Consider the following 25,339-nt stretch of genomic DNA (forward strand, 5'->3'; position numbering starts at 1 on the left):
TCATGGCGAAACATAATCCTCCTTGCTTTCGCTCCTGCAAATTCATTAATTAATTTTTGGTAATCGAGCTTCTTAACCAGTTCTTGTTCTATAGATATCAGCGCCAAACCATTCAATCGTTCTTGAGGCACAGTCGAACGTAGATAATTTTTTATGAGCTTTAATTTTGGAAAAGTTCTCTCCGCAGAAGCAATTGAAACCGGAATGGTGAGTAGTATACGATAAGTGATCCATGTGTTTGGATAACAACCATCCATTCTTTTCAAAAAATCCAACACTTCGACCGGCTTTGTAATCTCTTTTGGCAACACATCTTTTAAAAGTTTCAGCTCCATAAATAGATCTTCTCCATCAACATCTGAATGAACATCATGCTTCAAAGAAGCTTCAAGCTTCATACACGATGTCCTTAACTCATCATCTTCTGCTACCTTCAATCTCTTTACACCAAACAAAAATCCAAATATTTTTTCATATTCTTGGAATTGCTCGAATCTTACCTCAATAGACATTATAGCTTGATCCATTATATTCATGAAGTAATGAATTCTAAAACTCTCCTTTGCAGTCTTACTTTCATCAATCTTCTCAACATCCTCACCAAATGGCTTCTTCTTTTTCACCAAGCGCTTCGGTTTTATAGGAAAGACCTGCTCAATCTCCATCTCAATGGCAATATGTGTAGCTTTAGCTTTGGCTTTCTCAGTAGTTTTTCAAATAAGTAACAAGCCCTCCTAACTGAAAAATAGCAACCTCAAGATCCATATCCTCAAACTGTAAGGATTTGCTTACTATATTCACAGCAGCTAGCAAATCGTACCAAATTACCATTCCAAATAAAAATTCAAACCCTCCAATTCCATGTGTTTCACTCTCTGCAAGAGACTCAACATCACTCCTGTGTCTTGGATTATCACTGTATTCTGCCAAATAAAAAAGTGCATCTCGTATCTTTGAAGCTTGATATCTTATTGGTTTAAGACTATCAATGCGGCTTTCCCAACGCGTTTGAGACAACAGTTTAAGTGTAATACAATTCATTGTTTCTCTACACTTCCCTATTGTTGGTTGAAGCTGCAAATAGACAATATATTCGCTGAACAATTCTAAAAAAAGAAACAGCTTTCTTGGATTCTAAAAAAAGAAACAGTGTAAGGTTAAGACTCTGACATCCATATGGAGTGTAAAATGCTCTTGGATTTGTATCAAGCAACCTTTTCTGAACTCCTTTATGTTTTCCCATCATATTATGTCCGTTGTCGTATCCTTGTCCTCTTATATCATCAATATTCAACTTAAGATCAATCAATGCATCTTGGAGAGTCTTAAAAAGTCCCTCACCCCTCTTATCTTTGATGTGTAGAAACGTCGAGAAGAACTCCTCAATCTTAGGTGAACAAGTTGACACATCCACACATCGAATTAAGAAGGTCATTTGTTCTTTACGACTATCATCCGGAGAGGAATCAAGAATTACTGAAAAATACTTCGCATCTTTAATCTTCTTTAAGATCATCATCTTGGTCTCATTAGCAAGTAATTCTATCAATTCATTCTGAATCTTATGACTGAGAAAATGGCAATGAATTTCACCTTTATTAGCCCGTCGAATTTGTTCCTTCATTACCAAATCAAAACCTCCAATCATTCTAATAAATGCCAAAACATTTCCACTATTAGGATCATCAACCTTCTCCTTAGTTTGTTCAGCTAGAGTCTTTACCACTGCAATTATTCTCACCAATACATCTCTCCAATATTTTTTCTCCTTCTTAATTGCCTCTTCCATATGGTTATCAATTGTTTTACTCTTTTGCAATCTCACTTCTATCTCCATCCAATGAGTCATGGAAATAATATGACGATGAGTTGTTTCATGTCTTTTCAGCCTTTGCGCAGCATTTCTCCAGTCATTATACCCACTACTTGCTAACAAAGTAGGATTTGTTTCTTAATCGAATAATTTACAGCAAAAGCAAAAGACCTTATCTTTAACTTTCGAGTAAATTAACCATCTCTAACTTGTTTCTCTCCATTACTCAGTCTTCTTATTTAAGATGAATAAGTGAAACATCTATCAATATCATCTCTTGGAAAACGGTAATCAGCTCGTGGTCTTGGAGGTGATCCTTTCTCAACCAAATAATCTCTCCTTTTTGGTCAATCTTCTCCCAATTTGCTGGATTAGTCATATCCACATTATCATAAAAAAAAACTATAATCTCATCAACTTTCTTATCAACTCTCTCATCTTCTTTCATGTTTTCACCCTCGACCCGTTTTTCTCTATTCTCATTCATACGATCTACATCATCCTCCATCACTTTTTCTGTACTTTTCTCATCTACATTATCCTCCATATTAATAGGCCCTTCACCTTCCTTATCAACCTCAGGTCTAGCAGTCTCATCAATTCCAGAATTTTGAGTTCTTGTAACTTACCTTAGCATATCACCAATTTGAGATTTTTCTCTTCCTATTTTGACTTCCACTTGGCTGACTTCTACCTTCCGGTGGCATTGTACTACAAATAAAGAATAACTAGATTTTAGAATGAGTATACAATAATAGAAACAACAAAAAGATTAAGTGATAACATAAACACAAAACAACGATATCTTATCACTTTGTCTAGTTTGTCGCCGTCGCCGTGGCTCTTGATCACCGTTAACCCTTGTCAAAAACCCTAAAATTTTAATGGGTTAAGCCTTGTGAATTTGGGTTGGCTTTGTAAATTTTTTAATTGGGTTTGTAGATTTGTTAATGTATTTATATAGTGTAATAAGTTTGGGCTTTGTTTTAAGCCCATTTTCCTCTTTTTTTTTGTGTAATTCGGTTTAAATTAACCAAAATAAACATTCAGTTTAATTTTGAAATTAAATTTAAGCCCTATAACCGAACCGAATAACCCGTGTACCGACAGAACCGACCCGAACCGAAATTAAATTTCGGTTCAATTCGGATAGATTTTTCAAAAACTGAATTTCTCCAAAATCGAATAACCCGAACCAAATAAACCGATTTCTCCGAACTCCCAGGGCTAGTATATACTGTTGATTGCAGATCTTCATGTTTTGTTCACAATATTGAACCACAAGCGGTTCATGAATATTTTTTAATATTAAAATAAATTTCACATTACATTGAATTTATAATGTTGAATGTAACAAAGACTCAGTTCATCTGTATCAAACAATACGACCGCTTTATTTCCACTCTCCACTCACAGCCTATACGTTGAATGGTAAAAACGGATCAGACGACATAGATAAAATATTTATATTATAAAAAACTTAATATTTACATAAACTATACATACTAAAACTTTTATATTAATTTTCAATATTCTTTTACATCTTTTTAACATGTAATTATTAGGTAAACGTAAAAATATTTTAATATTATTGACTGTTTAATAAAAAGTTATGATTGCATAAAATGTTTAATCAACATAAAAATAATTATGTCATTTTTAATTTTCTAAAATTAATAATTTTAGTAAATGATCTCAAATATATATTTTGGATTTATATATCCATTGGAGTAAATGAACATCTTTGAATATCTCAAACATATATTAGTGTAAAGCATACAAATATAAGTACATAAATATTTTTTAAAAGGAAAATAATTATAAAAAGTAATTGAAAAGTGGAGCAAATACAAAACACAACAAAAAGGTAACGTATCTACTGTAGTAGACATATCCAAATATGTCATGACAAATCTCTCTCCGCTTTAACTATACCTCTAAACAATATTATTTTTTAATTTAAAATTGAAATTATCTGCTTGCTATAAAAATTAACGTGAATGGTGAAACATAAAAACAGTACGTCCGCTTTGTCTTTGAACCGTGGTTGAACCATGATTTCATTCACAACCAATGTGTTTTAATAATTTTGTAGATTTTGTGTTTATGTGAAGATTTTAATATATATATATATATATATATATTTATCTGTTGTTTGTTTTCTATGATATTCTATGAGGATGTCCAAAACGATTGAGTTCGAAAAACATGAAGGGTAAAAACATGTTAAGAGAAGTGGTGGATCATGGAAATCGACGTAAGCATTGAACTTAAATGGAATTGTTATATTTTGTTTTTATTTTTTTAAAAATACAAATTAAATGAACCCATCAAATACTCGTAATGCATATTGTGTATATATAGTCACTTTACTATGATGTTCTACTTTTGGATGAATTACGTAAACTGGAAATATAAAGAAAAAAATATATTTCCAACCAAAACCAAAATCAAAAACTTTAGAAGAATATATGTATATTATATATATATATATGATATTTTTATTAATTAATTTTTATCTTTTAATTGACAAAATATTGTTGGACTTTTTTAACAAGTCACATGGTTTCATCCCATCTATATATCACATTGACTTTTTCCACTTTCATCCTGACACTTGTTCGTTGGGGGTTAAAGGGAAGAATCTGTATGGATCGCTCAAAGACAACTTTGAGCATCTGAACCATTTTTTAATGAACGAGGGCATGATTCAAGAGGAAGACTACAAGTGTATTGTAGAAAAAGAAAACAAGGAAAGAGGAAGCAGCTCAAAGTCAAAACAAAACAAAAAGAAAATGAGTTCCAAGAAGGAAAATACCAAAACTGATCCATGTTTTGGAAATATGAGGTTAATTATCAAATATATTAATTATTATATCTTTTTTAAAGGTAATCAGATATATAATATATGTTTTATTTTTCCAGGATAAAAAGGTTAACAAAATCTGGAATTTGGAAACTATGAGAGAGATTGATGAAAGCAAGTTGATTGAGTTACTATAGAGAGGACCAGTTACTGTGAATATAGAAGTATTAGATGAATTAAGCTATATACGGGGTGAGTAAATTACAGATATAGACATATACTTTTCAATTACTATACACTATGATTTTCATTAAAATATTTCTTATAACCAAAACGACAGGATGAAGTTCTTAGAGGATATCTAAGAAATGATCTAGAAGATCATTTGATTGAGTTGACGGGTTATGACACTACTTCCGAAGGCATTAACTAATTTAAATTTAAAAATTCATACGGTCTTCGCTCGAGGAAAATGGATTTGGAAAAAATAATTCGAAAGAGTAGCCGAAAGAAACACGAGCCATCTTTAGTCAATGTTTACATGTATCGAGAGGTATACATAATATTTTATTTTTTTTTACTTGGTCTATGAGTAGTCAGGTCACAGTTATACTCATTTTTGGTTAATTTTTGTGTGCAGCTTCTGGACAAACGCAAAGGCAGAGAGAGAGGAAGAAGCCATTGATGAGCGTTAACAAAATGAAAATAAACATATTTTAAGTTTTTTTTTCTCTAAACTCTCGTTTTTTTTGTTGACAATTTAATTATTGTAGTAAAGAATTTACGGCTAGCTAGATCATAATCAGCATGTGCGGAATATCATATTTTTAAAAAAAACAAAATTCTAGATTGATCAAAATATTTCTTCTAGTTTGATTACTAATGCTTAAATAGATTAAGTTTTTCTTTTTTTGGCAAGATATAGATTCAGTTTTAGTTTGGATTATTTCATGTATATTAAGGTAGGCGTAACTATTTTGGAATGAGACACTCACCCGTCATGTATCTGTCATAAATTTCTCGTCCCATAATCAGTTCCGTATATGGGAAATAAAAGTATTAACATCCCATATCCGTCATAAATGGAAAACGTGTAACAAAATACATACTTGCATGATTATGTGTGTAAACCAATTTATTTTATGTAGTCTTTATAACCCGAATTTATACCAGTTGGGTAATTAGTTAGATTTTCAGTTTGGTTTAAAACTATGTTCACAGTCTATTGATTATTTGTTATATCCTTTTAGTTATCTTCCTTGGTGGACTAATATTGAGTAGATGTTGATCTCAAATCAGTCGTATGCTAATACTTATGCTATTAGAATCATTCATAACTCCTCTAATCTGCAAATATTTATGATCTTTCAAGTTAGAGACAACTTATTGTTTTGTAAATAAAATATTATATTTTTATAGATTTATAATGTGTCCCTTAGCTAAATTTTGCATATTACATTGTTTAATCATAATCAATTTGATTTTTGAATAAAAATAATTTTTTTGAGATACATCTATAAAAATAATTTATTATTGATGCATAGTTTGTTTTAAATAAAAACAGTATAAACTAGTTTACATTATTTCGAAAAGAAAGATCATGTGAAAAAGGAAAAAATAAAACTACAAATATTTTGAATGTATAATTTATTGTTTAGATATTTTTGGACCTTTATCAAAATGAAGGCAATAATGATAATTACTTTCAATTTTCTATTATTAGATTTTAATTCATAGTAAATATAAATCTTGGTTCATACATAATCTCGTTTTTAAGTAATTGTGAAAAAATATTATAACAAAATTGAATCTTACAAATATTTTTATTTCAGTTTTGTAAAAAATTTACAATTAAATCTTAAAATCCTCAATTGATAAAAAAATTTTATAACTAAAGTTTTATTTTTTGAATTATAATGATAATATTATTTTCTTTTGAATTAAATGATAATCAGACCTTCACACATTTGGTAATGACCCCAAAATTCTAAAATCTAATTTATTTATCAATCAATTTTTTATTATTATTAGTAGTATCAAGCTTTGTTCAATAAAACAAAAAACAATTAATGGTGTCAAGCAAGTTTTACGCTTTTAATCCTTTTAATAAAAATTAGTTTCCAAAATTTTAATTAAATAATATAGTACAATTGGATATTAAAACTTAGTTTTCCAATTCTCATTGATTAACAATTTATTAGAAATTAATTTCAAATTTTCGTCCACATTTAATAAGAGTTAAATATTTTTGAAAACTAATTACTTTTTTTAATTTTATTTTATTTCTTATTTATATATATTAAGTTTTTGATTACTATTTAGTGAATTCCAATAAATAGTATACATGAGTATGTGACCTAACCATAACTAAATAAATGTAAAAAAAATTCATTGTCTTAAAATGTCAGAATTAACAAGCTTTCTTGATTTTATTAAAAAATTTCAAAATGAAAGATTGAGAATGTTCTTCTGAGTTTTTTCAAACACTCTTTATATTTTTTTTATCAAATTGACAAGTGAATAATAATAAAATCATAGGAAATGTCAAATCTTCTTACAAAAATTCATCTCTTAAAACCAAAAGAAAAAGAAAACTTTCACAGTTTAAATGATCAATCAAATCACTTACACGTTGATAATGTCAAAGGTTTTGGAAATGATTCATATTTTCTTTCTCTTCGTTCTCTCACTTTTTTTTTTCTCTTTCTTTGGTTTTGCTTTCTCTCTCTTTCGTCTAGTCTTCACATACATATAGCTCCGAATGGAGAAAGCGTATCAGGCGGAGCAGATTTAGCGTATCAAGTAGAACAAAAGCGGATCAAGTAGATCTAACTGTACAAGTGCGGATCAAGTGGTTCAAACACAAGTGGCTCCGAATGGAGAAAGCCTCTTTCGTGGAGAGGATCAAGCATTTCAAGTAGAACTAAAGCGGATCAAACGGATCAGGCGTTTCAAGCACAACTAAAGCGGATCAAGCGGTTGGAACGCTTCAAAATATGTATTGAATGGTAAAAACGGATCAACCGATGCAGATGAAATAATTTATTGTAAAAATATTAATTTAAAATAAATTATAATACATAATAAAAAAATATTACTAAATTTACAATATTAGTCTAACATATTTTTAAACATGTAATTATATAATTCAGTTTTAAAGTATTTATATAGTTTTATTCATTATTTTGGCATTATAAATACCAAATAAAATGCTAATAAGTATAAAAACAAATTAAATTTTAAGGAATGTTCCACTATTAGGCACTTTTAAAAAATGTTTTCCCGTTTGAGGCACTTTATAGGGAATAGACACTTTTTATACTAATTCTTTTTCTTTTGGACTTTTTCACCCTCAATTCAATCTTTATGTTGATTATTCTCAATTTCTCTTTCTTCTTAATCTTCTTCCACTATCTTTACCCAAAATAAATGAAATTTTTCTCTCTCTCTCTCTCTCTCTCTCTCTCTCTCTCTCTCTCTCTCTCTCTCTCTCTCTCTCTCTCTCTCTCTCTCTCTCTCTCTCTCTCATTCCATGATTTGTAGCGCCTCTCTCTCTCCACGTCTCCATAACTTTTGGGCTCGATTCCTCTTATCGATTATGGCAGCGGTTCACCATCGGTGGTACCGATTCTGCAAACAAATGGGAGAAGCTTCTTAAACAATTCGATCTCGATTATCTCAGGAATTTGGTAAAAGTTCTATGTCCATAAGGTCTTGGAGGTGGAAGGTCTCTGCAAACAGTAAGAAAAATCAACAAATAATTTTTGGGTGTCCATAACAACTAGTCTATTTAAATATATCCATTAAGAAAACTTTTTACTGATTCATATCCATTCTATATACCATGTCCATAATAACAGGAAATTCGATTAATCGTGGTTTGTAAAGAAACCAAAGTTCCATGTCCATAAGGTCTTGGAAGTGGAGGTCTCTTCAAACTGAAAGAAAAATCAACAAACAATTTTTTGGTGTCCATAATAACGAGTCCATTTAAATATATCCATTCAGAAACCTTTCTACTGATATATATCCATTCTATATACCATGTCAATAATATCATGAGATTCGATTAACAGTGTTTTGTAAAGAAACCAAAGTTACATGTCCATAATGTCTTGAAAGTGGAGGTCTCTGCAAATTGAAAGAAAAATCAACAAACAATGTTTTAGTGTCCATAATAACGAGTCCATTTAAATATATCCATTCGGAAACCTTTTTACTGATCTATATCCATTCTCTATACCATGTCCATAATAACAGAAAATTCGATTAACCGGAATCTCGATGCTACATAGATGAAACGAGTTTGACACATGAGAGAGGGCAAAACTCAAATAAAGCCGCCATTGTTGAAGAATGATAATAAGTTTTGATGTCAATTATCCTAAAACACCAATCATGTCGTTGTAGTATTTTAGGTTGTCAATCCAAATGGGTGTGATGCTAACAATCAAGATGTGATCAGAAGTCACTAAGTCAAGCCAAGCATAACATGTTTTGGTGTGTTCTAGCAGTCCTAAGTGAACATGCAGAAAACAGAAAATCAAACAGAAACAGTAAAACACTCGACCAACACAGCTCTTTGCAGAGCACTGGGTGAGGTCAAGTGACAGATCGAGTAACAGACAGAAAATGAAACAGGGATACTCGACTGCACAGTCTGTTACCAGACAACTGGGTGGTCGAGTACCAGGTCGAGTAACAGTAAAGAATTGCAGAAACTAAGCAACAGATGACAGGATGCAGTAAACAGCAGTAGAGTAAACAATAAAATCAATCAGACAAAGAATTCCTAAGGATGGGGTAATTGAGTAATTTCGTTTCCTCAGTTTACAGGTGATTGACATGCTCAATAAATAAACCCTAGACAACAAGTTCATCAACCAAATCTAAGTGCCACCGCAACAGAGACTCTCAAGCTAACCTAGTCCCAGACTCAATCACCATTGACGAGAGCTAACCTAACAGGCATTACGAATCAACAAGTTAAAGCCAAAACGCTCCCTACAACTAATACCTTGGTACAGGGTCACGAATCTCTGGAATTAGTGGTTCAGACATTTCATCGAAAACCTTTTGGGCGCGGAAATGTCTGGGCTAAAATTCCAGTTGATCAGAAAGCAATAGGCATTAAGAACAACTAATCCAGAAGGGATCTATCAATCAATACTCAATCACCTAGCATACTGAGAATTCTACACTACTCTAACCCATCCTCAGAAACCTATTCACTACTCAGACATCATAACAGAAGGCATAAACATTGAACAAGTTGAAAACATGCTAACAACAGTGTAACAGCAGGATGATAACAGAATGAACAACAGTAAAGGAAATCAAGAACAAAAGCTGAATACTGAAGAGAAATCCGGATTACAAAAAGTCTAGAACACAAGGTCTGCGGAAATAAAACTAGGTAAAAAACTTCTTGTCTGCGAAAATGAGGAGTACATGCTACTTATAGCCAAATATCCCGAAACCCTAATACTCAAAACGACGAAGTATTTGGACGGGTTAAGAACTGTACTCGACCCAGGTGGTCGAGTGAGAGGTCGAGTGAATATCTGGAGTCTTCTTTTCTTCCTTGTGCTCGAGTGTCTGGTTGAGTGCGGAATGAAGAAGGCTCTGAAGCTTGTCATCGAGTATGCAGTCAAGTGTTGTGATGGCGATACTCGACCTCTAGGTTGAGTGACGAGGTCGAGTAGTGGTCTGGCAGTGAAGGTGAAGGCACTCGACCTCATGGTCGAGTGAAGTGATCGAGTGATGGTCTGGTGATGGAGATGAGGGCACTCGATCTCGTGGTCGAGTGGTGAAGTGAAGTGGTGATGTCCTCTGCTCGACCTGTGGGTCGAGTGGTCTCTTGAGATCCTGAAGCTCCTACTGGACCTCTTGGTCGAGTGGTTTGTCGTGATCAGGTCCGCTTCTTGCAAATAGCTCGTCAACAGCTCCAAATCACCTGAAATCAACGCAAATATGCAACATGCATGCAAAACTATCCTAAACATGCAAAGTGATGACAAATGATGTGAAATGGTATAAAACAGTGATGATATGATGCTAAAGTGATGATAAATGGATGCTCAAACATGCAAAATACACACTTATCAATTCCCCCAAACTTAGTCTTTGCTTGCCCTCAAGCAAACATTCAAGAACAAGCTGGAAGTGAGGTTTGAAAGCGGGGACTCAGAGCCAAAGCACCAGATAGACGAGATGAAATCAATGTCCAAGTTAAAAGTTCTAAGCTGCAAGATCGAATTCTACTTAAAAACGTTAGCCATGCCTCATCAATCAATCAATCCGACTCATATGCTCGACCTACACAAGTTTTCAAATCTATCAATCCCTTTAACATTCATTAGTTCTGGAACGTGAATCAAGCAATGCATCATCAAAGAACTCATTTGGCTAAGGTAAAAGGTCAAGAGACAAAGATGGTCCCTTACAGAATAGGCTTCAGTAACAGGGGATCTCTCAAAAAATGATTAAGCTTTAGTAGAATGCTAAAGGTAAGTCCCAAGCTATGCATACAGAGATAAGATCCCATCTACCCAGAGTACATCAAATGAAGCTCTAATGGTAATCCCATCTCCAATCCCAATACAAGAACTAAACTCTACCCTTTTCATTCATGAATCTTTTAAGCACTTTTTCTAATCATTCTTTTCTTTTCTCTTAACTCTAGGAGAAGCTTTCTCAACACTTTGTTACATCTAGCGGATTTGGATTTCTTTAACAACTAAGGTTCCTGTTTTTAACATTTTAAAGCCAAGGGCTTTTGCCCATCTCCAATAGCTAACAAGAACTCTTTCTTTTCTTTACAAATCCCAAAACCTTTACTAGACTTTTTCTGCTTCTTTAGCTTACTTCACCTAGAGTCTTCTACCTTTTCTTATCATTGAATCAACCCCCTTTTTTTTTTTTTTTTCTTTTAAACACATCCCAACCCAAAGTATAAACACCCACCTAGTCCTATCCAGTCCAAAAAATGCGAACTAGAACTACATGAGACACTATCTCTGTCGTTACGAACCTAACACTTTCTACCAAGCTTAATCGGAATAAGACCTCACAAACACTCACAAGTGATATACGGCTTGAAAGAAAGTCTAGGTTTGGGTTTGGGTTAACTGCTCTAATAAGGAGAGTCAGCTACTTGGATTAACAAGAGTGATCAAAATGAATAAGAGAATCCAAGTATTTTAGGGTATCCATGAGTTCAAATTTGATGCAGACATGATAATTAAAGATCAGATTCAGGTTCAAATTGATAGGGAATGGTATCAGATCATGACAGTGTGGTCGAGTAGAGCAATCTAGGCATGGTTCAGTTTTATTTCAAACTCATTGATTACGCAACAGACAACTAGCAACGAGGGCACTGAGTTTATCCGGTGAATCAAAATGCTTACAAGGCTATCTCATCATCATCCCCTATGCATATGCAACAATCCTAAATGAAACACTCTAGACTCGATCCTAAATGTGATGCAACTACATGAACACTCTTTTTTTTTTTTTTTATGAAATCATTTTCTGAAATTTTTCAAATTTTTTTGGTTTTTTCTATGCCTTAGATGAATGCAGACTCAAAATTATACACAATGCAACACACACTTCCTGAGCCCTCCCCCAAACTTAAATCACACAGTCCACTGTGTGAATAAACTTGGAAGAGAGTACTCAGGACAAATCCAATCACAGAAACAAAAAATGAAGAAACAAATCACAACCGACGGTATAATACAATGGTGAAGTGAGGCGCTTACCTCAGTCGAAGAATGAACGTAGTTGCTCGTCAATGGCTGCCTGCGATTGCTCCCAGGCCATAGACGAACCGCCTTGTTCTGTATCAGCTCCAGCAGGTGGGTACTCGACCTCATCAGCTCTGTGGCGGCCAGCACCGCTCTGAGGAAACTCGACCTCTCTCCTTCTGCTGCGGCCAGCACCGCGGTCGCGTAAACTACGAGACTGCAGAAGTCGTCCGCTCCTACTGTTAGATCGAGTGAGTGTGGTCCTCCTCTTCCTCCCAGATTCACGAGGCTCGAATGATGAATGCCTCGCAGGGACATGCAGAATCTCCTGCTCTCTAGGCTCAGGCCTGCGCCGACTTGGCTCGGGCGCGTCATATCTCCTCGAAGGCATGTCCTGAGGGAGATGTCCCTGCGGAATAGCTGTAGTGGAAGAGGAGCAGCTGAGCTTGTCCTTCAGAAACTTGATAGCCCTTAAGCACTTGGCGAGTAACTTGTCCTGTTTCTTGCACCACTTCTGCAGCTTGCTGTTGTTCCTGTGAGCTTCGCTCAAACTCTTGCTTTCCCTCGCAGGAGGTATATGCTCACTGAAATGATACATGCTCGTGTCAAACTCCGCCTCATCTATATCATCCGTCTCATCAACATCTTCTGTTGTAGCTCCTTCGGTGTGACTAAACTCCTCAGTTGGCGGACTGCCCTCGAAATAAAGATCTTCAAGCGCAGGCTTGAAGTCAATGTTCCTGCCCTCAAGAATCCTAGTAGCGTCAATGCAGGGGAGAAGAATGTTGGCGATTCTAATCGATGAATGCTCGAACCTGTAGCGGTGAAAGTCGCCAGCCATGTCAAACTCCAAGAACTCACATCTGCGCAAATGATCCAAGTCCATCATCCTCGGTGCTAAACCTGGTTCCTTGAGGGGGACTCCACAAGCTTCCAGAATTGGCGTCACAACGCCACCCACGCATAGTGCTCCTCTCACCTTCTTCTTCCCGTTTGTCAACGCCCACTTCCTGTATCCACACAGATGGATCAACAGAGGCATTACTGGTGGTGGGTTGTTGAGATCGCCTCTCAAGACATTCTTCCCCTTCGTCTGGCGGAGAATCCCTGTAAGCGCATAATCTATCATCTCCATGTCCGTGTTAGACACGGTGCCTGTAGACTCCCTGGAGTAAAAGATGTTGGCGACTGATCGCTGAAAGTAGCGGATCACAGGACTTTGGATTTGGTTGCTCTTAGACCGCGCCGAGTTTAGCGGTAGATTGTTCCCTATAGTGGCCCACAAATCCTTAAGCTCCTCTCTGTCAAATCTGGGTTTGGTTTCCTTTCCACTAGGGAAACCAAACAGTTCTTCTAACTTCTTGATCGAAAGCTGATACCGCTGTTCATTCACTGAGAACGTCAAGAAGCCTAATCCCATGGTATCCAGCTCAAAGTCTGTGAGTGCTTCATACATCTCCACTTGCAGCGTGGAAAGAAACTCGATTGTCTCCTCCTTATAGGCAGGGTAAGGGTAAGACATGAGTGTCTCCAGATGACACTTCTCGAACAAATGCTGCACGTCCTCCAGTAACCCCAGCTGGGCTAAAGTCTCATAACACGGATACCTCGTTCCCCAGAAGTCATTCATCTCGAAGAATCTGATATACTCCTCCACTGTAACCTCGTCGGGTTTGTTCAGCAGCTTCGTCTCCCTGCGCCATGACTCTGGCTCATACTCAGTCTCGATATCCTCATCAATCAGCTCATATCTACTTGACATCGCCCTCTTTCCTCTGGCGATTTCAGCTCTTCTCTGATTACGACGGGCTGTAGAGCGTTCGAATTCATCCCTGAAGCTCTGGTAAACATGTTGCTCTCTCGGTCTAGCGGACCAGGACTCAGCTTCATCCACATTGTAATCAGGGTCCATAGAGGATTCTCCGCTGGTGTTACTCATTACGGAACCTGAAAACAAAATTAAACTCAAAGATAGACGTTAATACGTTAGTCCCAACAAAACCAAAAACACAAACCAACAGAGTAAAACGATCGAGTGTACCAAAATTTTTTATTTTTTTTTTTTCGGTTTGGTGAACTCGCGGTCTAGTGATTCCTTGGTTGTGCTTGGCGATCGAGTGACCTTGAGAGGCGAGAGATGGTGAAGCGGTTTGAAAGAGGTCGAGTTTGGTTGCTTAATCGAGTGAACCGGCGATGACGAGCTTTCGTGGGGATGAGAGCAGCGGCGATGGAAACGATGGAGAGGCGTTGAGAAGCGGCGAGATCGAGTGACTACGCAAGGTCGAGTATGTTGAGAGATGGCGGTGAGAGCGATGAAGCTGTGAAGGAGCAGCGGTCGAGTGAACTTGAGCTCGCGGAAGAGAAGAAACGGTGGTGTTGTCGAGTGATGGCTGGACTTGAGAGATGAGAGAACGATGGCACCTTGGTCGAGTGATGTCGTAGATGGAGAGATGATGAGCTTAAAGGTGATAAGTGTTCAACAATGAAGAGACCGAGTGATGGTGGAGGTCGGGTGATGGAGGGACAAGGCGATAGGGTCGAGTGATGAAACGATGAAGAAGATGGTGATGTGAAGCGGTCGAGTGGTAGTGGAGAGGTGATGAGAGCTTCGGCCGAGTGATGGTTGTGGGATTGGCGAGGAGTGGTCGAGTGGTTTTGAGCGAGAAGTATGGGGACGGAGAACGAGTGTTTGTTGAGCTTGAGAGTGAGAGTTGATGAGTGAAGTGAGAGTCGAGTGGTGTTGGGATGAAAATAAAAGGGAGAAGTCGAGTGTTTTTTTTTTTAAGGAAGGAGAAGGCGGAGAGGTCGAGTGGATGGGAGTTTGTTTTGTCGGTGGTGATGAATGAGAGTGATGGGTCGAGTTTATGGGGTTGTGGAGGAGAAAACGAGGCGATGAGGTCGAGTTAAGAGGGATGGAGGTCGAGTGATGGCGTTGACGTCGAGTGGAGGAGAAGAGATGAGGAGAGATTTCCTGTCCTTTGGTCTGTTGCATGGAGGACATGGGCGTCAGCGGCGGGTCCCAGAATGTCTTCTTGTCTCTTCTCTGTATTCTCCGTTCACTAGAAAAACTCCAGGAAATCCCGCAATCCTCTATAAACTTGAAAGATTCCCTGGAAGACTTTGTAGCTTATGTTGGTCGAGTAAAATGATGATTAAAATTTTTTTTAGGTTTTTAAACATCACTCATACTCGATCACTATACTCGATCTCTAGGCCATCAGTTGAGTAAAAGTTTTGAATTTTTACTCTACCTTCACGTTACCCCTTTCTTCCTGAGAACCACAAACATAACCAAAACAAATCAAAAATAACAAGAAAGTAAAAATTATTTACAAGGATAGTCATGGGACTTCCTCCCAAGTGAGCTTGTTTTAAGTCTCTAGCTTGACTCCTCACACTTATCAAGAAGAAAATGAACTGTAGAGAGGGTCAGCATAATCCTCTCTGATACCATCATCATATTCAGCGTCCTCCCTGGAGAGGTCTACAGCAGAATACTCAATCCCCCTTTCTTCAAAATAGGCTTCCTTCTCTTCTGGAGGGTAATCTGCATCTTGAGACCATCTTGAAGTGAATTCTTTTCTCGCGATAGTGTTAATCCCGCCTTTAGGTTGAGCTTCCTTCTGCATCTGATTCAGCTTACTCCTAAGTTCCTCAATAGTGTGGGCTAGCTTCTCTATAGTTTCATCTTGCTTATCAGACCTCTTTTTAAGTTCTTTCACTCTTTCAGTCTCATATCCTTCTCCTGAGATCGCTCTATCATTTCCAGAGGTTCTTCCATCTTCTGTTGACCCTTGTGGAGTTCTGCTGATGTTAAAGTGCAACTTGATGTGCTTTCCAAGGTTGAGACCTATTTTCCCTTCTCTGACATCTATCACTGCTCCCACTGAAGCTAAGAATGGTCTTCCCAGTATTAAGGGATCCTTATGCTCTACTTCCATATCCAGCACCACGAAGTCTGTAGGCACTTCTACTCCATTAATCATGACTGGTAGGTCTTTCAGCATGCCGAAGGGTTTTCTAGAAGACCTATCCGCAAGGATCAAAGTCAGGTCACAAGGTTTATATTGAATGAACTCTAACCTTCTTGCCACAGAGAGTGGCATCAAGCTAACAGAGGCTCCGAGATCGCACAGACAATCGCTGAAGGCAAATTCTTCAATGGAACATGGTAGAGTGAAAGATCCAGGATCTTCTAACTTCTCTTGAACAATCCTCTTATCAGCAGCTCGAGATGGAGTGGCATCACTTTCATCATCCGAATCGTGATACATCTTGATCCTTTCCAGTATCAAATTTCTCACATCTTTGTGAGGATCAGGAATCAGGTTAAGAACTTCCATTAGTGGCATCACTCCTTCAATCTCGTCCAACTGCTTCGCTGCAATAGACTTGTATCTCTCCATCCATGCTTTCCTGAATGTCCACGGGAGAGCACGTGAGGGTAGTGGAGTAGGTTTGAATCGTTTTACCATTCTCTCGATTATGGCGGCCTTCTCTTCCGAGGTGGATTGAGTGAGATGGCTAGAACCAGCGGAATGGTTGAATTCAACAACAGAGACTTCAACCTGAGTACAAGCCTCCCCTTCTTGAACATCACTGTCCCCAGTGACGAAATCAGGGACAGGTCGAGTTGGCAGCTCTCGATCATGGCAAATGGTGATGGCGTGAGCAGTTGCATACTCTTTTGGATTCTGTATGGACTTCCCTGGAAGTCCTGTAACTTTTGGTGTAGAGGTAGATGCTGATTGGCCTTCCAAGTATCTGACTTTGGTATTCAATGCCTCCACTTTGGCATTCAGGTCATTGTAGCTACAGTCCAGCTTATGGTGCAATTCAGATAATTTCTTAGCCATTTCCATTGAGCTAGATGCTTGTCCCTGTAGCAGCTGCTGGACCATCTGTTTCATTTCAGCATCAGGACCAACAGGACCTTGGTTTTGCTGAGGTGCAAACCCAGGTGGTGGTGGTTGCTGGTAGTTCCCCTGGAATTGCTGCTTAGGAACGAAACCTTGGTTGTAGGGAACAAAAGGTTTGTTCTGACCTTGTTGTTGCTGTGGAGGATACACCTGATCCTGAGCATTAGCAACGTTGGTGCTGCGGTAGGAGAGGTTGGGATTGTTGGTTTTGAAGTTGTTGTATCCTTTGTAGCCACCCTGGTTGTTGTTGATGTAGCTGACTTCTTCCAACTGGTTACCCTCCCCATCTTGGACTTGATACTGCTCGTCATCAACAAGGAAGTGCACATGCTTCTGCTGGCTAAGAAGAATCCTGTCCAGCTTGTCATTCAGCGCTTTGATCTCCTTCCTGTGTTTGTCATCAGAGTCAGCTGTTCCTCTTACGGTCCTATCACAGTCTTCATTGTAATTGCCATCTGATTGAGCAAGGTTCTCAACCAATTCCCAGCCTTCTTCAACATCCTTGTTCTGGAAATTCCCATTGCTGGCGGTATCCAGAAGCATTCTGATGCGTGGTAGGACTCCTCTGTAAAGAGTGCTGAGCAGAGAGGCTTTAGTAAAGCCATGATGAGGGCATTGGTTGGTGTAACCCTTGAAACGCTCCCATGCTTCACAGAAGCTTTCACCAGTCTTCTGTGAGAAACCAGAAATCTCATTTCTGAGTCTTGCAGTTCTGGCATTGGAGAAGAACTTTGACAGAAAAGCCTTCTTACAATCATCCCAGGTGGTGATTGAGTCATGGGGCAGATTCTTCTCCCAGATGTGTGCTTTGTCTCCCAAGGAGAATGAAACAAACGGAGCTTGAATCCGTCTTCACTGACACCATTGATCTTTGTTAGGTTGCAGAGCCTATCGAATTCATCAAGGTGGTCGAGTGGATCCTCCATTGGCAAACCATGGAATTTGTTCCCCTGAATCATCGAGATGAGCCCACTCTTAATCTCAAAATTGTTGTTCTGGATAGCAGGAGGTGCAATTCCCTTCCTCTGACGGGGATCACGTGGTGCATCTCCAGCACCAATGTTGGCAGGGCCATTTTGTTGATTCTGGTCGCCAGCCATTTCGAGTGGTTGCTGAGGTACAGGGTTGACTGTGGTTCTCCTTTTTCTGAGTTCGCGAGCTGTGCGGGGTATGTTGTCGTTGAAAAGGAGCTTCTGGTTGCCTGTTGATCGAGTTCGCATACAGCAGAGCTGTACCAATCAAGAAGACAACAAGAAAAACACACAGTTAGTAACCGAAAAGAAAATTGAAAAAAAACTTGATCTAAGCAAGTCTGAAATCTTAAATGTAACAAACAAACACCCAATTGGCAACGGCGCCAAATTGATAATAGGTTTTGATGTCAATTATCCTAAAACACCAATCATGTCGTTGTAGTATTTTAGGTTGTCAATCCAAATGGGTGTGATGCTAACAATCAAGATGTGATCAGATGTCACTAAGTCAAGCCAAGCATAACATGTTTTGGTGTGTTCTAGCAGTCCTAAGTGAACATGCAGAAAACAGAAAATCAAACATAAACAGTAAAACACTCGACCAACACAGCTCTTTGCAGAGCACTGGGTGAGGTCGAGTGACAGGTCGAGTAACAGACAGAAAATGAAACAGGGATACTCGACTGCACAGTCTGTTGCCAGACAACTAGGTGGTCGAGTACCAAGTCGAGTAACAGTAAAGAATTGCAGAAACTAAGCAACAGATGACAGGATGCAGTAAACAGCAGTAGAGTAAACAATAAAATCAATCAGACAAAGAATTCCTAAGGATGGGGTAATTGAGTAATTTCGTTTCCTCAGTTTACAGGTGATTGACATGCTCAATAAATAAACCCTAGACAACAAGTTCATCAACCAAATCTAAGTGCCACCGCAACAGAGACTCTCAAGCTAACCTAGTCCCAGACTCAATCACCATTGACGAGAGCTAACCTAACAGGCATTACGAATCAACAAGTTAAAGCCAAAACGCTCCCTACAACTAATACCTTGGTACAGGGTCACGAATCTCTGGAATTAGTGGTTCAGACATTTCATCGAACACCTTTTGGGCGCGGAAATGTCTGGGCTCAAATTCCAGTTGATCAGAAAGCAATAGGCATTAAGAACAACTAATCCAGAAGGGATCTATCAATCAATACTCAATCATCTAGCATACTGAGAATTCTACACTACTCTAACCCATCCTCAGAAACCTATTCACTCCTCAAACATCATAACAGAAGGCATAAACATTGAACAAGTTGAAAACATGCTAACAACAGTGTAACAGCAGGATGATAACAGAATGAACAACAGTAAACAAAATCAAGAACAAAAGCTGAATACTGAAGAGAAATCCGGATTACAAAAAGTCTAGAACACAAGGTCTGCGGAAATAAAACTAGGTAAAAAACTTCTTGTCTGCGAAAATGAGAAGTACATGCTACTTATAGCAAAATATCCCGAAACCCTAATACTCAAAACGACGAAGTATTTGGACGGGTTAAGAACTGTACTCGACCCAGGTGGTCGAGTGAGAGGTCGAGTGAATAGCTGGAGTCTTCTTTTCTTCCTTGTGCTCGAGTGTCTGGTTGAGTGCGGAATGAAGAAGGCTCTGAAGCTTGTCATCGAGTATGCAGTCAAGTGTTGTGATGGCGATACTCGACCTCTAGGTTGAGTGACGAGGTCGAGTAGTGGTCTGGCAGTGAAGGTGAAGGCACTCGACCTCATGGTCGAGTGAAGTGATCGAGTGATGGTCTGGTGATGGAGATGAGGGCACTCGACCTCGTGGTCGAGTGGTGAAGTGAAGTGGTGATGTCCTCTGCTCGACCTGTGGGTCGAGTGGTCTCTTGAGATCCTGAAGCTCCTACTCGACCTCTTGGTCGAGTGGTTTGTCGTGATCAGGTCCGCTTCTTCCAAATAGCTCGTCAACAGCTCCAAATCACTTGAAATCAACGCAAATATGCAACATGCATGCAAAACTATCCTAAACATGCAAAGTGATGACAAATGATGTGAAATGGTATAAAACAGTGATGATATGATGCTAAAGTGATGACAAATGGATGCTCAAACATGCAAAATACACACTTATCAAAGAAGAAGAAGGTTCTTCGAGAACTGAATCTCAAATTTATGTCAAAACAAAGATTTAAATTGCAAAATAAATTACAATCTTAAAGAAAACAAGGGCTCGTATTCTCGTATTGGTCCAGAGAGAAGAGAAAGCTATCGCGTAGAGTGGATTTGAAGATATTATGGGAAAGGTTTTTTTCTTTGATAAAGTGAGAAAAAAAAAGAAAAAGAGAGAGAAGAGATGGGAAAAGGAAAGAGAAGAGATGGCCGATGAAAAAATATAGTTAAACGGTAAATAAGTCAAATAATTAAGAGAATATTACATGTAGAGGCACTTTTTAGAAAGTTTGGCCGCAAATAGGCACTTCATAAGCATTAGTAACTTTCAGTGATCGAAATTACCCCTTTACCCTGAAATCGTCGGTTTATGAAAACCTAAGAAATATAACCGGTTTTCTCTATCTTCTTTTATCACGATCATAAAAAAAACACGAACCCAGTAAAAACCCTAATTTACTGTTTCTCCACATTGCGACGAGAAGCGAATCCGGCCACTCCTCTGACTCCAGCGACTCCTCCGTCACTGTCCACCAATCCGCGACTCCGGCGACTCTATCCTCTCTGAAAATAAAAACCAAATAGTCATTTCCCCCAAATCTCTACAATAATCGAATTCGATTTCGATTTATTGTTTTCGTAAGCCAGATTTCAATATCATACCAGTTGATTCTGACTGATCGGAATACTCTATGGAAGGTACAAATCATTTCCAATCATCTGATTTTGGTCCAATTGACTCAGAAGAAGAAATCCTCTTGTCGATGAATGTTTCTGCAAATTTTTTTTTTAAAATCGAAAAAGGTTTTATAATTGTTTGTAGCTAAGCACAGACGATTATGGTTTTAGTATTTTGTCCAAATACTCGTTAATCTAATCGTTATCTCTTAAACTGGTTTCTTGCCAATGAACAGGGTCGACATCTCAGGAACCATCTTCTTAGTGGGATTCAAAATTTCCAAATAGACTCTTCGCCACCGATCAATATCCGAGGGGAAGGCTAAACTTATACTCTAGACAAGATATTCTATCCTTTATCAGGAAGGTTTTTGATGGGACAGAGGAATTAGATATTATTCTTCAGTCTTGCTTTGGATCTCTATTCCATTTGCCGGTTAGTAGGGTTGCGACTTCGGGTAAGGTCATTCATGCCTTGTTATGTAGACAGTTGCTTACTGTAACGCCCGTGAACCAGAAAATCGGTTAGGGTTTGTTTTTAAATCATCCGGTTTAATTGGTTGGGTTAATTGGAAACCCTAGAGTGTGCCTATAAAAGAAGAAAACTCGAAATTAGGGCTTTAGTTAGCCACTTTTCGTTTTATAAAGGAGAAAAAGAGAGAAAGGGAGAAGGAGCAGAATCGTTAGGGTTTGGGAGAAACCAGTTTCGTCTTATCAAATCGTGGTAAAAGGTAACGAAATTTGGTAGAGTTATTCCCAAGTCGTTTATCGTTATTCTCCAGTTTACAGAACTGGATTTGTATTAATATTGGTTGAGTTATTCGCAGTTTCGTGAGACACGTTTTCTCAGACGCGAATTGGGACCAGCGGAGATTGAAACTAAGATCGTGGTCTCGTCTGTTTTCCGATCGGCACGAGATTTTGTGGGCAGCTTTGTGACGTCTGCGGATAAGATTTCACCGGAGCGATTGAATAGTAAACGGTTATTTTGTATTTTAGGGTTTCGTCTTTGAGACTGCTTGTTTCTGGTTTTTCCTGTTCAGTTTGCTTCAAGGTTGCTTTTGGTTGTGGACTTGTTGTAGGACGTTTCTGGAATGTTTCAGACGCAAGGAGAGTCTCTCCTGGATTTAATTATTGTTACGATCAATTTGTTAAGGTGAGTGTGTGACCATGAGCTTATCTGAGCGATTGGGTTGTATGATTTGTTTTGTGTGATGGTATGTAGGTGTGGTGAATGTGTTTTGGGTGAATTGTTCAATGACTGGTTTGTTTGTATTGTATTCGTGATTATACCTTTTTATTTGCTTGTGTGTATAGCTCGTAGATGGGAGGATCGCCTCACTAAGTATTTATGATAATACTTACGCATCTCATTGTGTTGTTGATGCAGGTAAAGATAAAGTATGATCGTGGAATCATGGCAAGGAAGAGAGGATGATCTAGGAACTCGTTTGTTTTATTTTTGGTGTTTTTGGTTATTGGAAACCGGTTAGGATTGTCAGTTATTCTTGGTTTTGTTGGTCGAATTATTTATTTATTCATAAAATGATATTTTTGACTTACGGTTTAATTTTTATGTTATTGGTTGGTTTAATTAGATATTTTTGGGAATATTTAATTATATTTATAAAAAAAAAAAAAAATGGGGTCGGGTTGTTTCAATTTGGTATCAGAGCGATTACGGTTCTAGGATGTGTAGAAAAATTAATTGATGAATTATTTTCCTGATGATTGATGTGGGATGAGCTAGGGTGTTAGCATATTGAGGATTGATTATGGAGTGTTTAGTCAATTGTGTGTTGTTGGAGTCCTAGCTTCATCTTCTCCGAGCCTTAAATGAGATTCCACGGTAAGTTGTTTGTGATATATTCGTTTGTTTTAGTTTCTTAGCCATTTGTTCTTGAGTAGCGCAGATGGGTAGAGGAGCTGGAGTTCGTGGTCGTGGTCGTGGTCGCGGTAGGAGACGAGTCCTCGAGGGTACCGGCGAGAGTAATGGCCACAGTGCCACAGTTGAGCAGAGTGTGGGTTCGCAGCATGGGTTTGTGGAGCCTGGGGTTAGGAACGGTCTTGGTGCCGATATAGCTGGTGCAGCCGGAGTGGGGGCTGGTGGAGCTGGTGTCGGTGCCGGTGTGCATGTCGTTGGTGCTGAGGGCCCAAGAGTGATGGGTGCCGCAACCAGAGGAGCCCAGGTTCCAGAGGTTGGTTTGGCGGGCCTACTGAGACAGTTGTTGGAGCGGTTACCAGGTGTGGTACCAGTGCAGGTTCCAGTGGCGCCACGAGTGGCAGGGGTGCAGCAGAGGGCTGCGGTTGCTGAGGAGGTTCCATCTTATTTGAGGATGATGGAGCACTTGCAAAGGATTGGCACCGGGTATTTTTCTGGTGGTACTAGTCCTGAGGAGACCGACAGTTAGAGGTCGCGGGTTGAGCGGAACTTCGGTTCGAGCAGATGCCCGGCGGAGTATCGGGTGGATCTAGCAGTGCATTTTCTAGAGGGGGATGCACATTTGTGGTGGCGGAGTGGGACTGCCAGGAGGAGGCAGGCGGATATGTCTTGGGCAGATTTCGTGGCTGAGTTTAATGCCAAGTACTTTCCGCAGGAGGCGCTCGACCGTATGGAGGCGCGTTTTCTTGAGCTGACACAGGGTGAGCGGTCGGTTCGGGAGTATGACCGGGAGTTTAACCGACTCTTGGTGTATGCGGGTGGGGGCATGGAGGATGACCAGACCCAAATTAGAAGGTTCTTGAGGGGACTTTGACCGGATTTGAGGGTGCGGTGTAGAGTGTCGCAGTACGCCATGAAGGCGACACTGGTGGAGACGGCTGCTGAGGTAGAGGAGAACCTTCAGAGGCAGGTGGTGGGAGTGAGTCCAGCGGTACAACTGAAGAAGACTCAGCAGCAGGTGGCACCTAGCAAGGGCGGCAAGCCTGCGCAGGGGCAGAAGAGGAAGTGGGATCATCCTTCCAGAGCTGGACAGGGTGGTCGTGCAGGATGTTTTTCTTGTGGGAGCCTTGACCACAAGGTGGCGGATTGCACGCAGCGAGCTGAGACGAGGGAGTGCTACCACTGCAGGGAGAGAGGACATCTCAGGCCAATTTGTCCTAAGCTGCAGCGGATGGCAATGGCAGTGGTACAGCCGGCGGTGCAGCACGGAGCGTAGGTGTAGCAGGAAGTATAGCAGTTAGCACATATTGCAGCGGCACCGCAGGGTTACACTACGCGTGAGATAGGCGGTACCAGCAACAGAGCGATTACTGGTATGATTTCTGAGACTCAGACTTTGTGAATTGTTTCTGTTGTTTTGGATATCATTGTTTTGTGATGAATGTTAGGGTTCTTAGCACATGAGGTTTGTGTAGGGACCTTATTAGTGGGCGGTGTAGAGGTCCATGTGTTGTTTGACTCTGGAGCATCACATTGCTTCATTACCCCGGAGAGTGCCTCGCGCGGCAACATCCGTGGGGATCCTAGTGAGCAGCTTGGAGCCGTCAAGGTTGCCGGAGGGCAGTTTCTAGCGGTTCTGGAGAGAGCGAAGGGTGTAGATATTCAGATTGTAAGGGAGTCAATGCCAGCAGATTTGATTATCAGCCCTGTAGAGTTGTATGATATTAGCCGCCATGGGTTTATTTGGTTAGTGGGAAGCTATGGTTTCTGATTTGATTAGAATTAGAGAGAACGAGGTTAAGGGTTACATGTAACGGTTTTTGGATATCTAATATTTATTTGGAGTTACTTGGTCAATGGTTTAATAGGTCAGTTTATATAAGTGGAGAAGTGAAAGGGTGTTTGATTCAGGGTTGAGTTTTCTGTTTTTTCAGTCATTCCAACCAACACTCCTGAGTGTAATGAATAATCCATAACAGTTGGAAACATAGGTGTAGGTGTATGGTTTGCTGCATAGATGGGCTTGAAAATGTTGACAATCATCATATATCTGGTATCACAATATACATTGAGTGGTTGTTTTGCTTTTTAAATTTAGTACTTTTTCCCGAAGAATATGTTTATAGAAACGCTAAACAGATTTTTTTTTCGTTTTTTGTTTTTTGTACTTAATCACATATGGGTAAGCAAACTAAATATTTATATTTGACAATTCTGACACTTAGAAATGTAAATGTAGTGTAAATGCGTTATTTATAAAGGAACAAAATATTACAGATTAAGAAAGAGTCCTTTTATTGTCATTTTAAGTTGACCATTACATAGTTTTTTAGTTTGT

The 25,339-nt window shown here is 38.9% G+C and overlaps 1 long non-coding RNA gene and 5 pseudogenes across 6 annotated transcripts; 1 reads left to right on the forward strand and 5 right to left on the reverse strand.

The window, feature by feature from the left end:
• Nucleotides 1–1,837, reverse strand: AT3G30685 (annotated as a pseudogene; the record flags this gene model as incomplete). Its single annotated transcript has 1 exon — nt 1–1,837.
• Nucleotides 1,838–7,391: 5,554 nt separating this feature from the next.
• Nucleotides 7,392–7,598, reverse strand: AT3G06055. Its single transcript, NR_141223.1, has one exon. It is a non-coding gene; the product is annotated as an other RNA (long non-coding RNA).
• Nucleotides 7,599–10,003: 2,405 nt separating this feature from the next.
• Nucleotides 10,004–10,624, reverse strand: AT3G30690 (annotated as a pseudogene; the record flags this gene model as incomplete). The annotated part of the gene is made up of 1 exon: nt 10,004–10,624.
• A 1,833-nt stretch (nt 10,625–12,457) lies between these two features.
• On the reverse strand, nt 12,458–18,521 carry AT3G30695 (annotated as a pseudogene; the record flags this gene model as incomplete). Its single annotated transcript has 1 exon — nt 12,458–18,521.
• Nucleotides 18,522–19,682: 1,161 nt separating this feature from the next.
• AT3G30700 lies at nt 19,683–20,303 on the reverse strand (annotated as a pseudogene; the record flags this gene model as incomplete). The annotated part of the gene is made up of 1 exon: nt 19,683–20,303.
• A 2,729-nt stretch (nt 20,304–23,032) lies between these two features.
• Nucleotides 23,033–24,772, forward strand: AT3G30703 (annotated as a pseudogene; the record flags this gene model as incomplete). Its single annotated transcript has 1 exon — nt 23,033–24,772.
• Between the last annotated feature and the right edge of the window lie 567 nt (nt 24,773–25,339).

Source organism: Arabidopsis thaliana, chromosome 3 (genome assembly GCF_000001735.4).
Source record: "Arabidopsis thaliana chromosome 3, partial sequence".
NCBI classification, from domain to species: domain Eukaryota; kingdom Viridiplantae; phylum Streptophyta; class Magnoliopsida; order Brassicales; family Brassicaceae; genus Arabidopsis; species Arabidopsis thaliana.